At 37.0% G+C, this 23,885-nt stretch overlaps 1 long non-coding RNA gene and 1 pseudogene across 1 annotated transcript; both read right to left on the bottom strand.

Annotated features, from left to right (window-relative positions):
- The window catches only part of LOC140141037 (probable ATP-dependent RNA helicase DDX60), an 83,813-nt pseudogene that overhangs the window by 24,651 nt on the left and 35,277 nt on the right, over window positions 1–23,885 (bottom strand).
- LOC140141038 (uncharacterized) lies at window positions 5,854–8,923 on the bottom strand. Its single transcript, XR_011857342.1, has 2 exons — window positions 8,270–8,923; window positions 5,854–6,302 (listed from the first exon to the last, which is right to left on the bottom strand). It is a non-coding gene; the product is annotated as an uncharacterized lncRNA (long non-coding RNA).

Here is a 23,885-nt window from a genome sequence, read left to right as displayed (position 1 = left end):
AACATCATCATCACAAACCTATGTGCAAAGGAAGTGGGGGAAGGGAGAGGGAGAAGGGAGAGGGGGGAGGGACCATGGACCCAATTGGGGAATTTGAATATTATCTCATTAATCAGCTAAGGATATATAAACTTGACAATTATGTACTCCTTGGCTATGGAAAAAATAAGCCCTTTTGGAAGAAAAATAGCAACATTGGATACTCTTAAAATTTCCAGAATGAATAGTTTATGACTTGTTATACAATTAATCTACAAACTATTTGGATCTTATGTTGAATTTTGATGTATCAGACTCATTCATTATCAATAAAAATGGATGAGTAACAATCATTTTGTCATAGCTTTTATCTGTATCAATATGCTGCTTTCCTTTTACAAACCTCTCAGCATCCATATGTGGACTTTTGTTGACATGTGTATCACCTGATCCAGGTCTTCTCCAGGCTAGTCTTTTGGTCCTTTTGACCTCTAGATGTATAGCTGAGCGAGGATCAGGATCGTTGGGGTCCAGTTTTTGATTGGGTGGCTTCTTTCTTCTGAAAGGCAAATGTAAACATCTTTTTTTAAGTAATTTTGAAATACATAACAAGAAAATATGAATATAATTATAATATTAATTAAAAACAAAAATATTCTTTTCTTTTGTGTTTGAAAAATTATGTTTAGGGGAGGGATAATAATTCCCCATGAAATTTAAAGAAAATGCCCGATTAACCAGCAAATATTTTTCCTGTGGATTTGGACATCAAAATTATTGTCATGCTAAAATAGTCGGGCTCTTAACCAATCATGTGTGCTGTTAGATAACATGTATGTATGCACAATATGCCCTTGATTGTATTAATGACCTTGTCACTCACCCATGAGTCTCTTTATCCTGGCTTCTTTTTGCTTCTTTCTCTAATCTCTCCATTATCTTCTGCACCTCTTTCCACAGTGGCCTTGTTTCAAATTTTGCCCTCATCTCTGTCTCTGTGTCTTCCAATGAAGAAGCAATACTGTCAGCAAGGTTTTCACAGAGAAAACGATTCTGGCTGCAAATGATAGAAGCAGTAGGACATTTTCATCAATAACAACATCAACAGTTTCTTTCTTGTTGATGTAACATTGTACCACATAAGTATGGAAGTGGGTCCTGAGTGGCTGATTGAATTACCTTACATTATTTTTTATATTATTAATGGACAGAGCAAACTCATATTGTCTGTATTCTTTTGTCAAAATAATGAGCAATGACCACTTATTTTTAAATAGTAAATTGTTTGCCAAAGATGACTGTATATGCTTTGTATTGTCATAGCCTTGTGTACATTGGGCTATTCCATTTAAAATCCACACTACCCCTGTGAAAGATTTTGAAAGTATGTTTCACAGGGGAGTATGTTTTTCAAATGTAATTGGTCAGGGTTTAATCATTTTGAAACCCATAATCCCCCTATATTATGGCTTATAATATATCTTCTACAACTGGAGTAAGTATTCCAGATGGAAGTTACCCAATTGTCTATTCCATTCAAAACTCATACTCCCTCTGTGAAAAACTTGAGCAAAAACAGAGGGAGTGTGGATTTTAAAAATAGCCCATTCAATGAACCAGGGTTTGCTAAAAGAGAGCTCAGAAATTGATATGATCATTTGGTGGGGACCATTACTGCGAGAAACTGTACCTGAATGCGAGAGCTGGTAGTTTATTCTGTTCATTCAGTTGTCTTATCAGCTTGGCATAGTCTCTGATTGATGCACGGTCAGACCACATACCACCTGCAGTTGCCTCATGTTCCTCCTTTGTCTTGGCCTTTCTTTTCTGCTTTTTCAGCGCATCCTTTGCATCTGATACATGCTTTATGAGGTTTGCCTTCAAGCTGGTGATCACTAAGTTAACCTAAAAAATTGAAGGCATTTTACCCCCAGGAAAAAGGAGAAACGTGTCTTTGAGTAAAATTGAATAATATAAAAACAAGCTTTATTACCATACCAAGAGTTAAAGGTAACTCCATTAATCATTGTCCTTATATAATACTGATACTGCCTGTTCCCACCCAATGCCTCCCCTTTGTTAGTAATGAATTAAAACGGGGTAAAGAATAGGGATAGCAGTCCAAAATGGGTTGTCCGATTATATGAGTAGTGGACACACCACCATAACATGATGAAGAGCCCTATATTGTACTCTATGTGCAATTGTCCCAATGAAGTCATTCTTGGAGTAGGTCAGCAGGAAGACTTGACATCAGTCCCTCCAAAGTATGTACCTCTGTATACTAGGCCAAAATGATGAATACCAGAAAATTGTCTTTCTTGCCCCCCTCTCCCCCATGACAACTGACTCTTGATATATGGTTAAATACCACTAATTCTTATTCAGTGGGTGTGGCTTGTAAATAATTCACATAATTTGATTGTTTTTCGGGTGTATAAGGGACCGCTCATTATTTACAGGGGAGGGGGGGCCGGGAAAAATGTAGGGGGGGCTATGTGATTTTCACTTTAACAAACAGGGGGGTTATGTGATTTTATTTTTCCTGATAGGGGGGGGTCAGGTGAAATTTAATATTAAATTATTCACTATGATTATGATATTTACCTCATATTTTGCCATTTTAGCCACAAAAATGTCAATTTTTGCGCGCTTCGCGCGAATCTATTCCTGCACCATATTTTGAGTTTACATTAGCTTCAATATGGCAACATTTTTGTGCGCTTCACACGCATTGGTGTCATAAACTTATTCTCTCACCAAAAAACAGATGCTGGATTCACATAATACTTCAAAATACTTCAAATACTACAACCACCTCATGTCATAAAGAAATCCACGCCATTGTTCATCAGCACATTTAATAGCCATATGGCAGGGTGGGAAGTCAGTCCCCTCCCCTGATCAGTCGACAGGTGTATTGTGACAAAACTTATGATTTGCGTCTTCCTTTTGGTCTATTTTAGACCCTAAATTAACCCCATTTAGTATCAAAATGCCAAATTGCCGCGCGCTTTGCGCGCATTTATCTCAGAAAAACCATTCTGTGAGTAGATCTGCGAGACGGGCCCTTGTAAATTCTGGTGGTTTTTTTTCATCTTGAACTTGAACACGAATCTCAAAAATGAGAGTTACAATGTATAATTCCATCCATTCTATAATTCATAAATATGAGTGCTAGGGCAGCTCCTCTGATGCTTGGAAACAGAATAAAACTTGTATACTCTGGGACTAAATTAACCAAAAGTTGTGAAAGCCCTATATACATCATCCTTTAGAATGATTTTAGGCCACATATTGTTCATTTTAGCTGGGTTTTTTTCACGCGCTTCAAGCGCATTTGTCCAGGTAATGTTCTTTTAGTAGCAGATCAGTGGGACGATTTGGAAATTTTGCCCCCCTCCCCCGGCTCGGTGACTCTGATACATCTCTCTTTGAATTTTAGCATTGAAATAGCATATTTTCTGGAGACAGAAAAAAACTTGGATTACAATTGTGGGGAGAGGGGTGTCTTCTATACGAAGAGCCAGATATGCAGAGGTGGCATGGCAATCATGTTGCCATGCCCAGGGGCCATCAAAAGGTGAATCCAGCCATGGTATAGGCCTACCAGCAAAATGTATTTCTCGATATGGGGGGTTACGTTTTTTTTTTGCGGCAATAGGGAGGGTTATGTAATTTTAGATGCTGCTAATAGGGGGGGTTGTGTAATTTTATGAACTCAATTTTGAAATCCTCCCGGCCCCCCCTCCCCTATAAATAATGAACGGTCCCTAATATCACACAATAGTGGATAGTCATATAAGACTATCGCAACATACAACTATCGCCACGCAACGGTGGCATGCTTGATGATCCTTAAGCCATCGGGTAATAATGAGTTCGCGTAATTCACATGCACGAACTAAGAACGCGGTCCGGCAGCATAGACGTTCGTGATGGTTTTGTTCCTTTTAAACAACAGGGATGTCCACACAAAAGTAACTTTATTTTTGTGTGGAAAAAAGCAGGTTTTTCTTACAAATATTATACCTAAACTGAATGAGAATAAAAAAATAGGATTTTGTTGCACCGGCATCCACTACTCAAAATATTGGCCAGCCCTGCACCCATCCATTATGACAAGATATTGGATGGCAAAAGACAAAATCCTATCTTTTATTCTCTAATTAGATCTGGGCAGTGTGGGACTATTTTCTCGCATGGCATCTAAAAAAGGTGCTTAAAAATCACTGAATAATACCAAACTGTATAGCCAAAAATGTGCAAATTTCAGAGTAACATGCAGAAATTACATATGTTTTCTTCAATTATTTTACAGTTTTGATGAAAATTTCAACTACATTCATCCGCTGGATCATCCGATTATCCCACCTAGCCGGTGTGCTCCTATCTGGTCCAAAAAAAAAAGAAGGGGGCACTGTAAAATTCAACCTTCTACTCTTAATTGATAATGTCTTTTCATTGTTCCATGTTTGAGAAAATTGTGCTTGAAATTACCTATTTTTCCACTGAAAACTGTGTTATAGAGAATAAGAGGTATTGAACGACATGCCACTGCACAGACACCAACACCTAGACACACAAACCATCCTATCATATAAGGTCTCCCTGCAGAGGTTATGCATATGACGTATCATACCGTAAATATGGCGGCCTACTCAAATGCATTCAAGATAAGCATGATTGCAATCTACCGCGACAGTTCGTCTCACACACATACAAATGCACTACGATCAAATAGGTTGATGACAACTGTGACGAATGAATAGCGTGGCCATTAACACATCAAGTACACTTATTGATGTTTATATCTCAAAGCATAACTGTTTTATTTCTGAAGATAAAGCTTTACACATTTCGATGGCGTTTTAAAATCTTCTTCGAACACCTCAGTGAGGTGTTCACTGAGTCAAGTTGTAGATTAGACTGAAGAGAAGAGGAATATCTCTCCATATACATACAAATGAAGGAATAATCAGATAATTAATATTATCCAATCGGAAGCTTCTTAACAGTGATTGGTACTAAACTTTCCTGACCAATCACAAACTTCCAAGTAGGTTTAGATATCAACTTTCAACCAATCATATGGCTGGTATGATTCAGATCACCAATAAAGTGGGTGGTGTCCCTTGAGATGGTCTAAATCCTGGAAAGGAGGAGGCTTGGCCAAGAAGAGGAAGATTTCCTTGGCCAAAACCACATTTATGATTATTTAGTCAGATTAGCCAGAATTCAGGATCGAAATGACCATTACTTTTGAACATACCATCTGTCGTGGCGGACATGGTCATTTTAGGAATGTATCTCCTCACTTTTATGTGTGAGAAGTTTCGCTTTCTCACCCCTAATTTTAACTCTGTACAAGGGTGAGCTTTTTAACTTTCTCTTTGAATCCTTATATATTATATATTTATAATTGAAACAAAACTCTACTTTAAACATGAACACGTTATAAAGAGTTAACAAGATATAAGTAACATATATAGTTATTTGCCTCAATTAGGGATCATACTATGTCACATGCCCCCTTCTCTAAGTATGGAACTGTGTTTCCATGAGCAGGTTTGTTTTGGGCAGATTATAATATTAACAAAAGTCAATGTTTGACATAGAGTTTTAGGCGATTATCATAATTTTCCAGGCATAACATTGTATAATCAGAACATGCAAATTGTGTTCATTTCAATGTAGAAAGTTCTGCTCTCTCTCTGAATGCAGCCAGTTGCATCTTCGGTGTCCATAGGAACCATAGTAAAAGTAAAATGCAATACAGTTTGTTGACATTTTTGAAGGTGATCCCTGTCTGGAGTTCCAACAGTGTATAGAGTTCTTCCAGTCCTCTTTCCCAAGAAATATCTGCTTAATTCATTGGTTGCTATGGTAACTAGTAAGACAAGTAGTATACCCTTGTAAAATGTAGGTCATTCAAGGTAAAGTTGTACAACTTCTGTGTACAATTCAAGGAAATCCTTTACTGGTTACAGTCATGGTGTCTTGTTACAAAGACATAAAACATTTCTGGAAATGTCAAAATTAAGCTCTGTTGCCATAGAGATCTGCATGGTCAAAATGACCTTTGCTCTTGGTTCAGCTACAGTTTGTTGCAATACAAGCTGGATCTCCAATATGTGTACTAGCATTTTACACATAAACTGGGTCATTATACATGTATTATAAAGCAGGATACAAGTTATACATGTACAAGCAATTCAAAGTTACTGGAACCATTTTTTGTCATCATCAGCATGTCGCCGCCATGTAGGATATATAATATGGAATATAATAGTCAAAGTTCATATTGTTCTCTGGAGCAAAATCTGGCAGAGATCTATGTTTTAGAAGCAGGATAAATATAGTTCAGGTAAAATAACAAACAGCATAATATAGTTATCTCCACAGAGAGTTATACATTGTCTCTGTATGATGTATCATCTCATGCCTTACGTAAGACGGCATGGTTTTGGAAGACCATTGGTCACCCAAATAACTTTAGAGTATAGCCACCCACATGTTACGCACTGAAAGTGGCATATGGTGGTTAAATATCATCCAACATTCAAGTTTAGAATTAGTCACACAAATTTAGCAATTCTATGTGTAATTTTGTTATTCATTTGCTTTCTTGCTTGCTTAATCGTTCCTTTTTTGGTTCTTCACTTTTTAAATTTCATAGATCATATATATCCAAAATAGTTTAAATTTTAATGATCACTTAAATTAGAACAGTTTCGAGTTCAACATTTCCTATAACATGTGTACATATGTTAAAACATGTTATTATAGTAAGTTTTGGCTTTGTTGTCGGCCGTCAAACTTTCCAACTTACTTTGCAGTTAAGTTGCTTTAGTAAAATATAGCATGGCAGTTCTTTTCAAATTGGTTGCATAACAAGTCTCATTTTGTAACCATTAAATTAGCATCTCTCGCAATTCATCAAGAACACATCAGAGAGGCCAAAACATTTCCCTTTGTGGCAATAACAACATCACATCACCATTAGGTTTGTCTGAAACCCTAGTCCCTAGTGATAAATTGCACCCAACACTACCAGTCCTGGTTACAATTAGAATTACGCGTTTCAGTAATTAAGGTGCCACTTTCACTGACTATCCAGTTCTATCATGAAGTATACCCATGCGATACTGACATGCCTAACCTAAAATTATATGCTTTCAATAGATATGCAACAAGTAGATCTGCATTATCATAAATGCAAGATCTGGTACTAATTCATTTCAATATCACTTCAAAATTATATATTTAAATGAAATATATTCTAGGTATTAAGTTTAATTGCTATTAAACTTTCTTTTCACTAAAAAGAAAGATCCTAACTTTAATTCAAAGTTATTATGATATTAAATTAACAATTTAACATCAACAATTCAACATTATATCTTACAGAGCCAAATCATAAAAGTAGCCAAAAATGCCTGTGCGGCGAACATCACAAAGGTCTTCCCTGAGTAAAGTGACTATTGTTACCCATCACGTCACCATTAGGTCTCGTGCGACCCTAGTACCTAGTGATAAAAGCAGGAGGTGGCACTTCAGCACTTCCCTGATAAAACATCACAATAGTCTTCCTGACTAAAGTGAAACAAAATAAACTCATCACTTCACCCATTAAGTCCGTCTGACTGTAGTCCTTAGTGATAAAATCAGTAAATCTGATAAAGCGGTGTACCCAAATTAGGGTACCAAATGGCCATCTTTATAGTTTGAATCAAATAGATACAATATCAAAATGTTGCTTCTTTCGTAATTCAAAATCACTTGTGACTGTAAGTAGTTACAATTAAAAATTTAAAGTAAACTGACTTGTTTAGTTTATCCGGCACACTTTGCCATTTTCTTTCAAAATTGATTTTATTACCTGTTGGTTAAGACAGGTCATCAAATTACATAAAAAGGTGAATCATCAAAGCCAAAATTTAAATTTGCATCTGCCATACTATGCTTGACTGAAACTAAATCTTCTAATGCGAGGCCTAGTGTGACTAACACCAATTTGAATGTCCGATTCAAATTTACACCATAATGCCAATTTCACTACTTTAACAAATATGGATAACTCACCCATAGCTACTGGGATGCCGTTAGACTTCCTCCACATTAGATGATCCTGTTCAAACAAAAATTCTACACGAAGAACATTTCAGGTGTCGTAAACCTAGCTGCTACCATGTGACGAATGCATAGCGTGGCCATTAACACACAAGTACACTTATTGATGTTTATATCTCAAAGCATAACTGTTTTATTTCTGAAGATAAAGCTTTACACATTTCGATGGCGTTTTAAAATCTTCTTCGAACACCTCAGTGAGGTGTTCACTGAGTCAAGTTGTAGATTAGACTGAAGAGAAGAGGAATATCTCCATATACATACAAATGAAGGAATAATCAGATAATTAATATTATCCAATCGGAAGCTTCTTAACAGTGATTGGTACTAAACTTTCCTGACCAATCACAAACTTCCAAGTAGGTTTAGATATCAACTTTCAACCAATCATATGGCTGGTATGATTCAGATCACCAATAAAGTGGGTGGTGTCCCTTGAGATGGTCTAAATCCTGAAAGGAGGAGGCTTGGCCAAGAAGAGGAAGATTTCCTTGGCCAAAACCACATTTATGATTATTTAGTCAGATTAGCCAGAATTCAGGATCGAAATGACCATTACTTTTGAACATACCATCTGTCGTGGCGGACATGGTCATTTTAGGAATGTATCTCCTCACTTTTATGTGTGAGAAGTTTCGCTTTCTCACCCCCGAATTTTAACTCTGTACAAGGGTGAGCTTTTTAACTTTCTCTTTGAATCCTTATATATTATATATTTATAATTGAAACAAAACTCTACTTTAAACATGAACACGTTATAAAGAGTTAACAAGATATAAGTAACATATATAGTTATTTGCCTCAATTAGGGATCATACTAATCTACAACTTGACTCAGTGAACACCTCACTGAGGTGTTCGAAGAAGATTTTAAAACGCCATCGAAATGTGTAAAGCTTTATCTTCAGAAATAAAACAGTTATGCTTTGAGATATAAACATCAATAAGTGTACTTGATGTGTAGAGGTGATTGAATGGACTGCACTGCACCATGATTACGGTGAAGGACACCGGTTCAAATCCTTTGTTTGGAGCCAATCAATAATTTCATGCACAACCGCTATATGACAGGATGACCTTAAACTGAAGAATGTTTTTAACAGTATGTCTCCACCATTGAACACACTAATGGCATCAGCTGGTACCCACAAAGCTGCCAGGTATGTTTTAGTGTAGTGTAGCTACATCCATCTTAGCACTGAATTTGCTCAATTTCCTTCCAATGATCCATTTCTTTCTTAATGAATGACCTGATGAAAAATGAACACTTAAATTAAAAGCCGTTTCTAACCTTGTGACTATGGTCTTCACCTATCCACCGCATCATTTTTTTCTTCAGATCCCTTTCATAGTTACGAGCATCTTGTTTTCGCAAGACTGGAATGTCTTGGAAATACACATCTGGATCAAGCATCTAGGAGGAGACACAAAAGGGAGCTTCCTGAAATATGTTAATTTTACAGGTATGTGAGTGACCAAGCACAAAAAAATGAAGAAAAGTCAACATAAAGTTTAATAAAGCTTGAATACTTTTGTACAGAGCAGGAGTAGAAAAATGGAGGAAACCAACAATGTTGTCCTAAATCTGATATAGGGAGGAACTCTCACATGCCTGCTTAAGGGACTATTGCGAATTAGACCCGCAAGTTTTTGCGGGTCGGATGATCAAGCTGGACGAATACATAATCGGGTGTGTTTTTTACATCATCGTCCCCTGGAATGAATGAAAAGGTCACATTCATAAACCAGATAATTGAGATGAGCGTCACGACCGCCCGCTGTGAGAATCGATCTCGGTACTCAATGCTATTGTTATAATTGGTAATAACTTCTAGTCCAGTTAAAATCAATGTAATCGGTGACCAAACTAAGTGACCACTTGAGCAAAGCACTTGAAATTGGTCATCCCAAATTGCTGTTTGAATGCACGATCGATCTCAGGGGTCATGCTTCTCCGTCAAGATCTTTGAATTTCATCGGGTAGCTAAGCTTGTTTCGTCCAGGGTCGTCCCAGGCAGCTCTATCGGGTCTAAAATGCGACTCTCCCTAAAAGGCAAGTTATTCATTCTTCTCCATCTCATCTTGATACTTCCCCCTTTTTACAGCACTGCAAAATTGCATTTATTATTAGTGCCAGGTCAGGTAGCCCTATAACAACTTCCCAGATATCTTGATATCAATTGTGACCCGCTCCGCCATAAGTCGCACTCGTTGGGAAAGGAGTGAAAAACCTTGCAGATTTTGTTTTTCAGTTTTCATTATTTTTTGATTCCTTAATATGTTTACAATTACATTAACCTACCATTGAAAACAAAATATTCTTTTACGCCTAAAGCACCCAAATCTACCATTTTCTGAGCCAAACCAAGTCCTTAACATGTCATTTTACAACTTTAAAGCCATTTTTATTGCATTTGCCTTTTCTTTATGTGCCGCTTTCCCCTTCCTGTTGAAAGACCGCAGAACGAGGACCGCATGTCCCAGAAACACAATTTTGGTATCAAATGAAAGCTGAAGACCTATACTAAATGATGACATCAAAATCTCAATTTTCAAAATTAGTGACTTATGTCTGGTTTTGTGGGAGCAGGTCACAATTGCCATTATCAACTATGCAAAGTATTTCTGATGTCAGAGTAGCTCTTAATCAGAGCCCTCATGATTTGATGTAAGTCCAGTCTAATGACAAGGGCACAAACCATGCACAAACCCTCTGATAACCACAGGTTCTGAGAATGCCCCTCCCCTCTGATCGCGAAATATGTAGTGACCTCTGCCAGCTCAGAGAGGGTAGGTCATGGTTTTCACATTTTGGTTTTAACAAGTCAACTTTATTGAAGAAAACAGGGAAAATATGACACAACATCCAATGGGGGAGTAACACAAAACATATCAACAAAGTTAAAGACCAGACTTTCGAAAAGACAAAACTTTTCTTACTCAAGGGATAAAATAAGAGACCTTCTCTCAATTATAGTGGAGACCAGCTCCAATAAAATACAATCTTGTTTATCACATAAATTGTTTTCTTACTTTGATCTGTTGGCAGGCAGGGTATGCAGCTTTCATGGCATCATACAGCACTAAGGATTCCCTTGGTGACAGTGTTAAATCTGATGGAAGACCTTGAACCTTGACCTAAATTCAAAGGCAGGAAGATTAGTAACAGGAAGGAAGGAATGAAGGAAGGATGGGGAGAAAGGAAAGGGAGTTGGGAATGATTAAATGATGAAGGAGGAGTGAATGAATGAAGAAATGAAAGATGGGTACATGGAAGGATGAAATGAAGGAAGAACGGATAACTAAATGAAGGAAGGAAGAAGTACTTGCAGGGCAACAAGAGCATCCCTGTTTTGTTTGGGGACAATGGTAGATATCCTGAGGTTCACCTTTATTCAATAGCAGAGAACTGATGAGGAAGAAACAAAAAAAGAAAGAATAGAAATAAAAGGAATGAAAAAAGAAAGGAATAAATACGTAATTAAATAAATAATACAAATCAAAGTTATCATAAAAAACTGCTGTGAGAGAGCTCAATCCCGAAGGAGAGCAATCCAGTTCGCCTGATGAATAAGAAAGAAAATAAGAAAGATGGAAAATAAAAAGGAAAGAAAGAAAGAAAGAAAGAAAGAAAGAAAGAAAGAAAGAAAGAAAGAAAGAAAGAAAGAAAGAAAGAAAGAAAGAAAGAAAGGAAGGAAGGAAGGAAGGAAGGAAGGAAGGAAGGAAGGAAGGAAGGAAGGAAGGAGAGGAGAGGAGAGGAGAGTACTGTAAAACTGCAAATTTTGGTGGGAAATAAATTTTTATGCTTTTTGTGCTCAGCACTTCCACTGCAAACATAAAATTGAGTGATTATTTTCACCCTATTGCAAATTTGAAACAAAGAATGTTCAAATTGGTAAAGAACAAAAATGACACACAAAATGATCACTTCTACAGTAGTATTATATGAGTTAACTCCATGAGCACTACCTGCCTATTGGTCAAAAAGAAGTTTTCATTATCAATTGGACCAATCAGCAACACTGTTAGAATAATTTCACCACACACAAAAAAAATTGGGATAAATTATTTGCAAAGCTCCAATCTGATTGGTGTTTAAAATGAATATATGATGTAATTGACCAATCAGAGGCAATGTTAGATCAGCAGGTAGTGCTCAGGGGGTTAACAGAAGAAAGTAAAACCTACTACTTTGACCCTGTATTTTGTCTCTTTGCAAAATCTATTTATTTTAGGCCTACCTTGTTAAGGTTAAGCATTGCTACTGGATGCACAGGTATAAATTCATTTGTCTCAAAAAGACTTGGGTCACCTGGCATCAACGGATACTTCTGCTTAGTAATTGGTTTGGGCAAGTATACATACTTCTCCAGATCAGAATGCCGTTCCTCCCAAATCACTGCAAAGGGTAAAGAAAAAACAAAAAATAATGAAAACTTATTCCGACAGATTTTAAAGCCATAATGTGTGATTTGCTTCACAGCAGCGCCCTCAATTTTACTCGGATTTCTACTTTTTACACAATTATAATGCCCAGTGGTGTACTAAGCCTAAGACGCGTAAAGGTAAAATTTAACTTTTTATATTAAAACCAGGGAGACCCGATTTATTCAGAGTTCACCGATCGAGTGTGCTAACATGTCCCGTGGATGTCAGCTTATGTGTACACACATCAAGCGCAATGCTCCGTGCAGTATTACATGTAACATGATTGACAATCGTAGTACACGCATGTAGGCGCTGGAATGAAATCGCAATTTTCTTCGTTATACCTCACTTGTTTGGCTCAAAATTAAAAGGGGATAATGTGATCAGTGAAAACAAACATTTAAATAGGAATCTTTTCTTTATGCAAATCACATATTATTGCTTTAACCTATCTGGGGACTGATTTTTATATCAACAAAGGAGATACATAATTGTCAAAATATGCATTATTACTTGATAATATAATTCATGCAGGACAACATGATTTTCAATTATTTATAATTTTTGAAAGGAATACAATATAACATTGATTCTGGTATCAAAATGTTCATTGCTTCATATAAAACACTGTGATATGAATATCTCAGTTTTGCTCATTTGCTCATTCAGCCTCATTCACTTGCATTGGGTCACAGTCAATGGTTCACTGTAGTTTTTGGCAAGGTTCTTCAGCAATTTGCCAATTTGGCACTATTAAACACAAAATTGGAGTTTTGATTGACTAATTGAATTATGTCATCATCACATCGGCACCTTATTCGCCAATCAAGCTACATAGCATTGCATGACCGAGGCAAGACCTAGTTCTTTTTACGCAACAGCAACAATCAGGATGAGCAGTAGGACACCGCTGAAGGACCTTGCTGAATACTATGCTAGTACTGACCTAAGCCAACTGTGTAGGCATTGCTATCAGCTTTGGCAGCTTTCTTCTTGGAACTCTGCCTCAGAATCTCCTCAGCTTGTTGTCGCTTGAAATCCTGGCTTGCTTGAAGCCAACTATAAAATGTGAAACAACAAAAAATATATTGGTTATACTATAGTTATTTATACTATATGTATTATTTTTTGCCACTAAAGTGCATGCACTGCATAAACACAGAAGATAGGTTCCAATGGGCTGATGAAACTGAAAAGCCACAAAACATTGAATCATTATTTGGTAACCAAGTCATATAGCATTGCTTGAAATGGCCTCACCCAGTTCTTCTTACGAGAGGGAGCACTTAATGTAATATCAATCATCCTTCAGGTAGAGAGGAATAGCCATACCGCGGAAACATGGCATGTTGCCTCAGGGGATCGACGCTAAGTCAGGTACCGCGTGAGCAAACTCAAATATAGAGCAAACATCGGGAGCGTACACAAAAGAAACTTCTCGCGTAAGATAAGCGATGTCGCCAGCAGTGTTGTAGGTCTCGAGACCAGGTCTCGGTCTCGAGACCATCTCGAGACCTGGTTTTGCAGGTCTCGGGTCTCGGGTGTCAAGGTCTCGGTCTCGGACCTCAAAAGTCTCGGTCTCGGACCTCAAAAGTCTCGGTCTCGGAAGTTTTTAGTTCGAGACCTGTCGAGACCTGAAGAAAAAGATTCGACTTTCTGTTGTTGATCATTACTTTTTCCTTACCCTAAATTTCAATGAATGTTGAAGAAATTGTTAAGAATAAAGATACAGAAATCATTTTTATGATACTGACATGTATGAGGTTAGGGATTTAACAATATGTGGAGTTATAAATGACTCAAAAGTGAGCATGTTCGGATGTGAGCTTTAAATTTTATTTCATAATCAAAAATGCTAATGCTTCCGCCACCACTCTGATTAAGCTGGGGTGGGGTACTCAGTACAAATGGACGTGCTGCAAACATGGGTAGCAATTTCAGCCTTTCGGTATATCAATGGCCTCCTTTTTTTCTAGACCAAATTTGGTATTTGGATGGGTCCCTTTTTTTCAAAATTTTCATGAAAATAGCTCAATTTTGCCTCCACTATAGCCAACATTTTTGAAATTTTCACAAAATTTGGAGGAAAAGTTAAAGACACATTTTGTTAAATTGGGGTCCATTTTCTTGAAAAATTGGTACATTGATGGGTCTCCTTTCAAATTCCCAGCTGCACACCCCTACCCAAACCGAACTTGAGTATCCCCCGGGATTAAACCAAGGTCTCGGTCTCGGTCTTGGTCTCGGAACTTAGAGGTCTCGGTCTCGGAAGGGGTGGTCTTGGTCTCGGAAGGTTTGGTCTCGGTCTCAATCTCGGACGGGCAGGTCTTGGTCTCGGTCTCGGACATAAAGGTCTTGACTACAACACTGGTCGCCAGGTATGTACGCTGTACCGGCGTCAGCTGAATTCGAGTACACTTAGAGGGCACAGGCATGGAAAATTCCAATCTGTGTATTAATAATCTAAGGGAATAACAAACTAATGTAATCAGGGGTCCATTTCAGTGAACTTTTAACCCTTCATATAACCCACTTCGTAACTGAAGTAACTGTTAGTAAAGTTACAAATACTAGACTTAACTTTACGAAGGGTCCCTGTAGTGAATCCCTATTACTTACGAAGGGTAGCATTCGTAAGTAAGTTTAGTGAAATGGAACTTACAACTTGTTGTAAGTTACGAACGATTTCAAGACTTATCAAGCTTCATAAAGTTGAGTGAAATGAAGCCCAGGTCTTCTGGACTATTTTTGCTGGCTAACATATACCATATCACATCCTTGGTGCATCATCAGGCTAACTCATCTGTTTTAGGCTTAGGCCAAAAAATTCAATTGTTTGCTTGTCCTTTCCCGACTGACTCTAATCTTGAATATCTATACAAAATTTTTTCTATACAAAAGAATACTGACACTAATTTTGAAATTCCACAAAAAGTGTGTTATTCTGCAATAATGTTACCTGATTGTGCATACTTTGTAAATGTAGTAAAGCGTAACATAATTCTACGCACAGCATTACACTTGGTTATCATTACAATTGTTCTGTGATATGTGCTGTCACTTATGCTGTAAATATGCATACATGCTAACCCTGAAGTAAACAACTTGGGCAAAAAGTGATGTTTTCTTTTTAAATTGCACTATTTGTGGTAATAGAATAGAAATAAAGGGTGTAGCATTATTATATCATTTACACCCAAATAATGTGTCAGAGGCAGTAAAAGCATAAATGGGCGAGGCACAGCAGAACCCATTATATAAATGTTTTGATTGCATTTACCTTTATTAATCAATATTCTCTACAACACAATGAAAGTCAGTAAACCTTACCCTCGTATATCTTGAGGATTGCGAACTGTAGCTGAGAGCGCCAAGAATGGGCAGTTGATGGCTACTAGTAAATGCTCCCACACCTCAGCTCCTATCTCACCACCAAGACAATGCACCTAAAATGGGAAAGAAGTATTATTTTCCATCACAATTTTGATCAAGATACAGGAAATTGTCATGTATCTTTTTCTATGTGGTGCTAATAAAACATACTCAAATCTAGTTGCCTATTATCAAATCTATATTTTTTACTATTCCTTTCCCAGGCAAATCTAAATGGGCTATTCCAGTTGAAATCCTTGCACCCCATACGGCAGATATAACCTTTACCTCCCACACTGTGAGAGAAGATCCCTTTCTCATAAGATTAACGTATGACAACTCAATTTGTTAAGAACTTACTTCATCAAAGATGACATAGCGAATCCTTTTAGCCCATTCCTGACGACATGGAGAAAGCAGCAGAATCTCTAGACACTGCGGTACTGTTACTAAGATCTGAAATAATAACAACGGATAAAGTCAAACAAGCTGACAGGCATTTTGAATAGATATTGAAGATATCATAGGACATTATTTGGACATATTGTACATATATCAATATCTTACTTCACTTCTCAAGTTGCCGGCAAATAAGCAAAAACTGGCAAAAACCTGTTTTTGCCAAGTTTAAACTGGCAAATCTGGCAAAAACTCATATAGAGTCATTCAAATATGAACAAGTAACACAGAAAGCTCATAAACAGTAACACAAAACTTTTAATGAATCATTCAACATATTGTTTGTCTCATCAAGTCCTTAAAATTAAAAAGTTTTGAATTTGATATGCTGTTAAATGTACTATTGAGCGATGGAAATGCATGCCTTTACTTTCTTAATAATTGCTTATAATTACAAAATCTGTTTTCATATGGGAAAATGACCAGTAGATTCTTATAAAATTATAAAATATCTCAATAAATTTATGAGTGTGCTCTACAAAATATGAAGTTGTTTTGAATTTTACATTATGTTAATGCATTAATGAGTATGATCTTCAGCAACACACACCATTAAGGGGCAAAATTTGCCCCAACATGATAGACTCTTTAGGGAGCAGTTTTGAGATGCTTATATCAGGACTTCTGTATGGGAGTGACCCCCTGGTGATAATTAGGGGTGGAGGAAATACAGTAAATTGCTTTTGTCATACATTGATTTCTATAATGTCAGTACCTGACAGTTAAGAGCATTACGTCTAAAGTCCCTTGAGAACACACCACACACTACTTTCCCACCGGGGAGTTTCTTATTGAAGCGTGCATAAATAGTAGCTGAAACTTGATTCATCAATGCCTGAAAATACAATATGGAAAACAAATATAAAAATTCACATCATCATATGAATGAAATATGATTTAAGTCAAGATATTTTGTTTCTCAATTTGCAGTGATCTGCTGTTGTCAACATATTGTTTGGTCAGCATTTAGAGACCCAACAAACACAAAACATTTCGCAGAAAACGTTTTATTGTTGGGTTATATAAAGGGTACAAAACATTTTAATACCGTTCCATAAACATTTTTGAAAACTTGATGCAAAACATGCGAACATAAGAGTTGAGAGTTGATACAATATTTTGTCAACTCTCAAGAGTTAAGAATTGACAAAATATTTTGCAAAAATGTTTGTCAACAATATTTCACAATAACATTTTGACTATGTTGTTGTAGTCTTTTTTATATAAAACATCAATTAATCATTCTTGGACAAACATATTTTTCATGAATTTTGTGGCAATCACTGTATTTTCTAAACGACAAGTCAATGATTTAAAAAGGAAACTATTAGCAAAACCCCATACTTTGTGTTTCTGAGTTTAAATTTGGCCTATATTAAAGATGAGTGACTGACAGCTTCATCCCATCGCTCTTTCCTATCAAAATGGAGATTTGTCATCAGAAGGAATCTCATATTTTTCTCATCATCCCAGTGAAAATTTAGGCCTAAAATATATTCCATTAAGATGTTATGAATGAAAAAGTGATCACCTCAACCCCTAATTGTGGTATACCACACATACCGTTCTATGAGCCATTGTGAAACACATTTTTACTTCTAATATCAAAACTTGGGCATCAGATTATTATGGTACTTTGGTATTTTGGATGAAAATGGTTGGAGCTAGAATAATTTTAACTGTTGAATTTAGTTGGAATTCCAAAATCTTGTACAGTGGGGGGGATTTTTAAATGGAAAAGCAGTCTGTGAATCGGAGCATGTGCCACTGTGAAGTAGTTCATTTAGAAGATGAAACAACTTTTTATCTCTTGATCACCAAATTTACCTTAGTTGGTGAAACGTATACAACAACTCCATCATTGCCCTCTCTCAGTATTTTCTCCATGCAGTAATAAGATGCGTATGTCTTTCCTGATGATGTTGGAGCTACAATCAGGGCCGACTCATTTCTGTCTACAACGTCAAGAAGCTCTCTCTGTGTGACACAGAACAAAAAGTTCATTACTTAACTGGTATTGTGACATCCATGTTTCTTGCCACTCATTCAATAAAGAATAATAATCCAGTATCAAGAAATGCACTGGTCAATTGGACTATCATATCTCATTGGATTTCTACCACTACCAGTATTGTGGCTTTCACCTTTGCCTTATTCTGTTGGTCAGCTTGTCATTACTCACTTCTTCCCATTGGTTGCTTTTGCCAAGATTTGGCTGTTCCATCTCGGACACAAAGGGGACACTTACCGTTGCACTCAATGGGGGAAATCACAAAACATGTCATAAAATAAATACCTCTTGATGAAACCATTCTAAAAGTTTGATTTCTTATCAGGGAAATTTGCACCAAAGACAAGGCAAATTGGTATTTTCTGTGCTGAGAAAATTGACTTTAACTGAAAGGCCTTGCTCAAACCAATAGGGATTTTGTGAGGGTGTTCTCATTGACAAACATGAGAAGTGGGTAAGTGCAATAGATGGAGCAACCCCTACCGATAGAATGTTTGCTTTTCTGTTTTACCGTAGAAATAGAAATTTTCGCTGAACATTATTTTTTGCACTTTTCAAGCTCAACACAGAAGTTTTGCACTTTTCATACTCAACACACACAAAAAAAATAAAATAAAATAAAATCCTAACACAGATACTGGGCACAGATACCGAACAAATATGTTCTTTTATACATAGGTCTAGGTAGGAAAACTAAAAATCATAAATTTAAGAACAAGCAAAGTAGTTCAAAATCGACAACAATTACCATTTTGACATTGCCACCCTTTTGTCACGCTAAAGTGGATCAAATTGCCAATACAATGATAACACTTCATGATAAAAGCCACCATATTCTCCATAATTAGGGGGAGGCAAAAAAATTTGCTGAAAACTGTGCATATTTTGCCGCAAACAATGGGATTTTTAGCCGGGCTTGATTCTTGTTTTCAGAAGGGGTGGTGAACACCCAAGTCTAATTTTGCCCCAGTGGGATTTCCTCCTATTTCTTATTGTGAGAGGGGTGGAAATGCCCCTCCCCTGTTTACCTGCCAAGTATCAGGAATAAAGTGTGGCACCCTGGGGTCCTTATTGGTTCCTTCATTCCTCTTCATCCACTGTCCCACAAATTGGAGTTGAAATCTTGTGCATGATATACCAACACTACACTCATCTTGGTCTGGGAGTTTCTCACTGAACACTGGTTTCTGAGAACCCTGGAAGAAAATTATATTATGGTTTATGTTAGAATTGATTGCTACTGTAAAAATTTTGCATAATGAGCTTCCTTGACATAACTGGAATTTTAGGCACAACTAAAATTTCCCTCCTGTAAAATTCCCACAAGCAAACAAGGCCATGGACTCTTAATTCTTGTTGGGATTATCGGAGGAGGGAGCTCTTTATTTGCACGTGAAATTTACCTAATGGTGAAGGAGCCCAAGTGGGCTATCAGCCCAAATATTTACGGTATGTTTGAATACATGTTGGATTTCATATTGTAGTTTGGCTGCATTTTCTATAATGCTAAATTGACTTGAAGGTTTTTGTGTGTGTCTATGCATAACAAGTCACCATGGTGTGGACCTAACAGCAGAAAATCAGTCTTCCCAAGATGGTTGCAAAGAAACCAAGCCTAAGGCGATGAAAAACAATTTTTATGCGAAAAGGGCAGGATACGGGCCCGGGATAAGGGATACATCTAGCCAGTAATTATCCAATGAAAACACAAAAAACTACCTTATGGTATAATACATTACAATATTCTTCAATCAATAAATAATTGTATCTTGGATATTTTGTACAAATTTTAGACTCAAACTTAAAAAAAAAATACCGTATTTCGTCAAATAGTCGCCCCCCCCCTCAAATAAACGCCCCCACCACTTTTTTCAACCAAGATGTTTCAAAAATTCTGATATTTCCATGCTATCTTGTGTAGTAAGCTTACCAAGTTCCCCACAAGGTCAATAATTGGTGAAAATCTGCATCGTAACACCGGAAGTGAACCAAAAGTCAGTGTCAAAAGTTCATAGTTCGTCATTTTAGCGTGACTTTTAAGCTTACCTAATGATTTTAACGGGAATTGTCGTGCTACAAATGACCTCTAATATAGCGCCCCCCTTGGGAAAATGTAACGCTCGGGGCATTTATTCGACTAAATACGGTAAGAACTTACCTCTCCAAAATTAAAATGTTTTCCACATTCCATTGCTTTGATACTCATTGCAAGAGATTCGAACCCAAGACCTCTCATGTATGCCCCAATCATCTTCACCTGGTTTTTGTTCAATGTTTCCTCATAGCACAGAATTTCTTGGCAGCAAACAAAGAGCATGATGGGATAGTACATGGGGTGAGCGTCCTGTTAGGTCGCTGAATAAGCTGGATGGCTGAGTCAAGTATTCCCTTCTTGTTTTGAATTTTGCTGTGGATATGAAATGATTTCATAACCCTATGAGAACTACCTGCCAATTGGCCAAAATGAATGTTGTGTCCAATTTTGAACCAATCAAGGAGGGTATTTTAAGATCATCTGCTGATGCGATGCAAGTCTGACCATAAATAGTTTAAAGCCTATTTATAATTGGCAATTAAAATGAGCATTTCAAGTTATCAACCAATCAGAAATGCTGTTAGATAACCAGTAGTGTCCAAGTTTTGAGATATTTTCTCAGAATATCAAGAGCTATCTTAAGAACCACTGAACAAATAGTATAGGCTTGTTGGTACTCATTTTAATGTATTTGTCATGCTGATTCCAAATATGTGTACATCCATATCAAAATGATAAACTTGTCAGTTAATTGCTACATAGAAATACAGAGAACATTCTTAAACCATGTGACTTGGGTATGATTTGAAGTGGCCTCCACTTGAGATGAGTCTGGTTTTAGTCCCAGCATTTATGTTAAATGAGACACATGTAGCAACCGACAAGTGCATCGATTTGATAGAAATGTACAGATATGGTCATGAAAATGTGATTATTCTGAAATTATTGAATTAAAAAAAATTGAAACTTGTCGTCTGCAGTTGACACCCGCGTGGACCAGGTTAAAGATCTGAAAAGGAGGTACACAATCTGAATGAAGCAAACAGCCTACTACTTTCTCAAAAATAAACTTGTTACATTTGTTTTACACTACCTCATAGGTATTTTGTTTTGCTTTATTTCTTCTTTGCCTGAGTTACTCATTCAGTGGATGATTTTAGGTATCCTCTGTTCTTCTGAACTGTGATTCAAAATCTTACCATGTTTCCATGCTATCCAATAGCAGTCCATCTTTGACAACATGGCTTCTGTGGTCCATTTATCTGAGCTACAGTGATCAAGAAAGTTGTCAATAGCATTCACTGCAGCTGTGTATTTCTTGGCCTCAACATCAGACGCTATGTCAGGTAGAATGTTTGACCACTTATGGCCAGCACTTGCATCTGCTGTAGCTGTGAAGAGATATATTTGATTGTCATGTTATATCTCCAGTGAATAATCGGAACAACAGCAGTCTGACCTTAGGGAATAAGTTAAGACTAAAATTTTAGGTGCAAATTAGAACTAAGGCATAACATCTTTTTGGTGCTATAGCGCTATCAGTGCCCAAGAGGAACCGATGGCTCTTTTTATCGTACCTTGAACATTTGTACAATGAATTGGTTTTTATTTAAATGAAAACAATAACAATATGCAACTGTTAATTATTATGCTTGATACAATTTATTTCATCTCCAGGGAGTGGTGTTTAGAGTTATCGGTACCTAACCGGGCACCGATAGTTCTATAGGACCAAATTGGATGTGGTGCCTTAATAATTTGAATAAACATTAAAGGTGAAAGCACCCTATTAAGATTCAGCTTTGGGTCCTATAATTTGGAAGATATCTTTCCTATAAAAGTGTTTAATATGTACAAAAAGTCCAAAATCTTTTTTGCTATAAAAATTCTCAACATCAAACTTTGTATATGTAGTTTGAATAAAAACATTGACAAGATTCATTTATGCAGCTGTAAAGACTCCCAGTTTGGATATCTCTGTGACATTTCTAGAAGACCTGATCATTCCTTCAACAGTGGCAGTGCCGTGGGGGTAGAAAGGCACATCCCAAATCTTGGACATTACCTCCACCAAGTCAGAACAAGACAATCACTACCAAATTTTAGGCCCCAAAATTAAACTTTTCGCTATTATCTTAAAATTCACACTACCCCTGTAGAAGATTTTGAAAATATCTGTTACAGGGGGAATATGAATTTCAAATGGAATGAACACCTCAGGCAACTCCATTTGAATTTTATACATCCTCTGAGAAGGATTCAACCTGAATCTTCCACTGAAGGAGGGTAAGTTTCAAATAGAGCTGCTAATGTGTTCATTACACTTGAAATTCATACTCACCCGAAGGTATTTCCCAAATCTTCCACAGGGGTAGTGTGGATTTTAAATGGAATAGCCCAATGATTGAAGCAACAGTGATGTGCACACTTACCTTGATCTTTCAAAAGCTTGTCATGGAGGATTTTTTCCTTGCCTGATATTAACTGAAATGATTTCAAAAGGAAAAAAAAAAAGGTTACTTTGGCAAACATCAATATTCACTCAAGTCATCTTCATGTGCTATACACTGATCCGACTTCGCCACTACCGCGATGTACAAGATGAAAAACTGCGGTGTTCCGATGTCGGGGGTCCCATCCATTATTTATTTATGTGTTATACAGAATTGTACCCGGGAATTGTACACAACAGTGATTTTCAATACACAATAATGAGTATTGAATTACGAATTAAATCTCCCGCTCTGGTACATCTGTGTTTCCGTCAATAGAGGGCCAAATACAGTAAACGCTTCTCGGATTTGTGTATAGGCAAAATATCTAATTCTCGATCATGAGAGGATGTACCTTCTGCGCACTGTTGCATCAATGTACTTTTTGTGTGGAATAACACGATAGCATGACATTCATGACCAAGCCTTGGCCTTGCCTAGGGACAACATTATTAGAAGACCATGATTGGTCAATTCTCAAAATGTGTCTGCTTCGATTTTTTGGTTTAATAATATTCATATTTCAGCCAGGCTGGTTACGTTCACGGCCATGCATCAGTATACGCATCACCAGCTCTACCTTTGCTAAAAGATCTTTGTGGCCAATAAAGAAAACAAATCCAATTGTAATACCTGCTTCTTCTTCTGTCCCTGATGCTTGGCAGTCACTTTCTTGCTTTTGGCTGCATTACCCTTATCTACAGTGATAGTTTGCTGCATAAGACCATGGGCTCTCCCCTCCAAAGATTCTCCATAACTTTGCATATATCGCGCAAATTTCTGGTTGTTTTCCAACTGCCATTTCCTTTTCTTTGGGTCAGCTGAAAGTTGCACTGAAATATAATTAAAACATTAAGTTTTAAAACTATCCTGATGAATCCGTTTCTAGAATTTAGATTTATACTGACGATAATTTTGCAAGTACTAAATGCAAATAAAATGTTGTTGATGACAGGGCAGCGAAAAATAATTTCCT

Source organism: Amphiura filiformis, chromosome 19, assembly GCF_039555335.1.
Source record: "Amphiura filiformis chromosome 19, Afil_fr2py, whole genome shotgun sequence".
NCBI classification, from domain to species: domain Eukaryota; kingdom Metazoa; phylum Echinodermata; class Ophiuroidea; order Amphilepidida; family Amphiuridae; genus Amphiura; species Amphiura filiformis.
Note: the sequence above shows the minus strand (reverse complement) of the source record. Positions and strands in the feature narration are given on the sequence as shown.